The sequence below is a fragment of the Entelurus aequoreus genome, linkage group LG02, assembly GCF_033978785.1.
Source record: "Entelurus aequoreus isolate RoL-2023_Sb linkage group LG02, RoL_Eaeq_v1.1, whole genome shotgun sequence".
Classification (NCBI taxonomy): Eukaryota; Metazoa; Chordata; class Actinopteri; order Syngnathiformes; family Syngnathidae; genus Entelurus; species Entelurus aequoreus.
The window spans coordinates 71,760,065-71,764,608 of NC_084732.1; positions in this window are offsets into that span (position 1 = coordinate 71,760,065).

Here is a 4,544-nt window from a genome sequence, read left to right on the forward strand (position 1 = left end):
CATCTATCTCCCATGTAAATAAGCTGTTGTTTTATTGCTAGCTTGCTTAAAAAGACAAAACAGCACCTACTTTAATGTGGGGCGTGCTTTATAAGTTTTGTACAAGTAATAAAGATCTTATTAGAAGATCTTAAAGGGGGACTTGTTGGAAGCATATCCATATTTAAGTGTTACTTCTTTCTAAACTCCTATAGTCATATAAAGAATAGCTAGTATTCTTCCTTCTTTTGAGTCTCATAGTAAGGTGTTGGCCTTCTAGATTGGAATGTGTCAGAGTAGAGATAACTCGGAGTAGTCTAAACAAAGAGAGTGGGGGCGAGGGACAGACGGAAGATCACGGGACTTCCGGGGGGTTTGAGCGAGACCGAGCTAGACCGATCTGGACCGGGCGAGGGAACGCTTGGGTGCTGGGTTGGTCTCAGGTTTGTCCTCTAAGCTCTGAGAATAAACTACAAAATACCAACTATTGCCTGGAGATTGAATATAAACATCAGCGTATTGCCATAAAAAGAATCTGGGAGAGACTAGCAATTTGAATTCCCCATTGGAGGAATGCTGGTCAACGCAACATTAGACAGACCTGCAAACTCTGGAGTGGTGTAGGCTACAATATATCGTTAACGTTATCAGACACATACAAAAAGGTTAACGTTACCATTAGCCACTGACTATGCTTAGGTAACGTTAGTCTAGGTAACATTACTGCAGTCCTGGTTGACATAAGAGGTAACCTTATTTTAGCCTAAAGGCTACAAGTGAGCAAATATGGAAATTAACCGGCAACAGTTAACGTTAGTTACTCACCGGCACTATCACTGGAACTGGGGCTGCAGGTTGAAGCAGAGGAAGAGGTGCGTCCTTCGTCATCTCTGTCGCTGCTTTTCCACGTGTTGAAGACACGACACGGTTCTCGAACGTTCAGGTTATGTGCGGCCTGAACATGTTTCAACATGCTTGTTGTACTTCCCCCCTTACATGAGAGCGAAGCCTGGCAATATTTGCATATTGCCATTTGCTCGTCTTATTTTTTTGTAAAATGAAGCCATGCCTTGAGGTGTTTTTTCCGGTCCATTATTTTTGCTGCTTTCTGTATCTGCCGCCTAATGACGGAGCTACGTCATTTCCTGTGATGTCCCACAGGGCATTTCCTGTGGGACGGGATTTGTTCCCAGGGATTCGAATAAAGAACCAACTCTTTTTCTTTACTATAGTGGCCTCGATAACGGGAAGCGGTTCTCAAAAAAGGGATTCGAGTCCATGGAATCGGTTCTTTTCTTATCGAACAACCGGGAGAACCGGTTTCGAACATCATCCCTAGTTACGCCCCTCTGGGAGGAAGACAACACACTCAACCACCTGCACCGCTGTGGCCCATTCGAAACACAGCTGAGAAACAGAGATTTTTTGCAGCTCAACAATGATCTGGTGGTCCACTTGAAATGATTTGCCGGACCAGATCAGGAGTCACATTAGAAGATGTGACGGGTCATAAAGAAGTTTCTTTAGCGCAAAAATGAAGACTAAAGTGGTGAACTTGTCATTTGCACTTTAATTTTTTATTTTAATTTTAAAATATATTTATTATTAATTTATTGTGTTTATTTTAGCACAGAATAATTGTGTGTAAATAAAAATGTTGTCAGTTTTTCTCCGAGTGCCTTTTTTTGCAGTACATTTGGTTAGTACTTCTTTTTCTAATCAGCCTGACCTAAGCTTAAGGTTTTTGTGTTAAATAAACAATAATCTTTGTGATTAAAACATAGTTTTATATCATTTTAAAAAGGTTGTAAACTGTAAGTAGCTTATGTATAATCATTGAATATGATTCAATGAAGAGTAAGATTACTAAATCACTGTTAATATTTGAGTGGGCCCCACAGTAGTGGAAAAGTTGGGCCCCGAGGTCCATAACAGTGGTTCTCAAACTTTATTCATCAAGTACCACCTCAGAAAACAATTGGCTCTCCAAGTACCTTTATAATGACCAACTAAAACAATCTGAGGTTGTCTTTATTTTTAAGTTATCGTGCCGTGGTTTTACCAGTCCGGCCCACTTGGGAGTAGATCTTTCTCCATGTGGCCCCTCATCTAAAATGAGTTTGACACCCCTGGTTTAAAGCATTTGGATTAGATAATACTTCAACTGGCTGGATGCAATCTTACCTGCAGGGGAGGAAAGAGTAAACTATGGAGTCCCTCAAGGACTTTACTGTTCCTGATATACGTAAATGACATGTCATCAGCATGCGACTGTAAATTGACTCAGCCCCTGCTGGTATCTGGCAAGGACATACAGTATCACAGGTGGAAAAAAAATCCTCAGTGAATCTGCACCTGGCTGACTGACAAGATATCCACACACTTAGGCAAAACTGAATCCATCCTATTTGGGTCTCAAATCAAATTAAAGAAAGTCAGTGACTTGACTATCAAAGTGGGTGACAGATGAGGTCGCCTACCATCCTAAAGGCCTGTGATAAAATGGCAACCAAGGTAATCAAAAAGGTGAACCCATGGACAAGATTCTTGTACATAATCCCCTCTCTGGTCGACAAAAACATTACGAGCAGGAACTCTCATCCAGCCCTTTTTTTGATTGTGCACGCACCCACTAGTACCCCAGCACCTCAATAACCCTCAGATCAAGACGCCAAACATCCCAGAACAAGCTACTCAGGCTATTTCTGGACCTCAACCCCAGATCCCACCTCACTGCTACACACTTCTACAAAGTGGGCTGTCTCAGGGTGGAGGACAGAGTTAAACAACTTGCACTGAACTTGTATTCAAAATTCGTTACACTTCCATACCAATGTACATGTCAAACTACTTCTTGAATGTAAATGACACTAGGGCAGGCCTGGGCAATTATTTTGAGAAAAAAATGTGTCTGGGGAGCGGGTATATACACTACCGTTCAAAAGTTTGGGGTCACATTGAAATGTCCTTATTTTTGAAGGAAAAGCACTGTACTTTTCAATGAAGATAACTTTAAACTAGTCTTAACTTTAAAGAAATACACTCTATACATTGCTAATGTGGTAAATGACTATTCTAGCTGCAAATGTCTGGTTTTTGGTGCAATATCTACATAGGTGTATAGAGCCCCATTTCCAGCAACTATCACTCCAGTGTTCTAATGGTACAATGTGTTTGCTCATTGGCTCGGAAGGCTAATTGATGATTAGAAAACCCTTGTGCAATCATGTTCACACATCTGAAAACAGTTTAGCTCGTTACAGAAGCTACAAAACTGACCTTCCTTTGAGCAGATTGAGTTTCTGGAGCATCACATTTGTGGGGTCAATTAAAGGATCAAAATGGCCAGAAAAAGAGAACTTTCATCTGAAACTCGACAGTCTATTCTTGTTCTTAGAAATGAAGGCTATTCCACAAAATTGTTTGGGTGACCCCAAACTTTTGAACGGTAGTGTACAGTTTTAGGAACACTAATACAAAACCTCACAATAATGTCTGATTGAATTCTAAAAACGTTATGACAGACCGCATGAAAAAACGGAATGAAATTTAAATTTGTTTTTACTGAATGAGACACCCAGTATGGACATGAAAATAAAGAATGTGTGATTTACAATATTAACTATGAACGACAAAACACTGAATATTGATAACATATGAACGTCACACCCCCTCTCGATCGACATATTTTACAATCAAGCAAAACACAAAACAATATGAAATATGAACGCGAAAGGTAAAAAAAAACAACCTACAATTTGATATATCTGATACATCATTAAGCTTTAGAACTTTGTTGTAAAAATCTCCTTCCGCGTCTGTCCCTGACACCCGCATTTCAGGCTGACACTTTGGAAACACTCTGTGGAAACGCTCCCCACCCACACTGCTTGGTGCCTCGTCTGAGCTGCTGTGACTCAGATTACCATAGTAACTAATCAGATTACCATAGTAACTAATCAGATTACCATAGTAACTAGTACATCATGCAAAAGCGCAGATTCCAACCATTGAAATACTTTGTATAGTTCAAGACTTACGGCCATTTGAAAACATCACTGCACATCATAATGGCAGCTACAGTTTTTATTTTAAAGATCTAAAATAGTTATTTCTGAATGTCCGGCGGGCCAGATTGAAAAATTTAACGGGCCTCAATTTGCCCAGGTCTGCACTAGGGGGAGCTCCACAAACCACATCAAACCCAGATTTTGATCCAACAGGGGTCTTCACTCATTCTCCTTCTATGCCACATAACTATGGAATGCACTCCCATAAGAGCACCTCCAGACGGCCTCAACATTTACCTAGCACTGCGCCCCCCCCCCCCCACCACCACCACCCCACCCTCCCCACATTGTAAATAACTGTAAATAATTGTATATTATTTTTCTCATGCTTCTATTGTTAGCTGTTTGCTGTGAATACCCTACAAAGTTGTGACCTACATTATGACGTCTATTGGTGACTGTGCCTCTGATGAACAAATTGTATGATGACTGCATTATGCTGATAGTATATATTTGTATTCCGTACAATTGACCACTAAATGGTAACACCCGAAT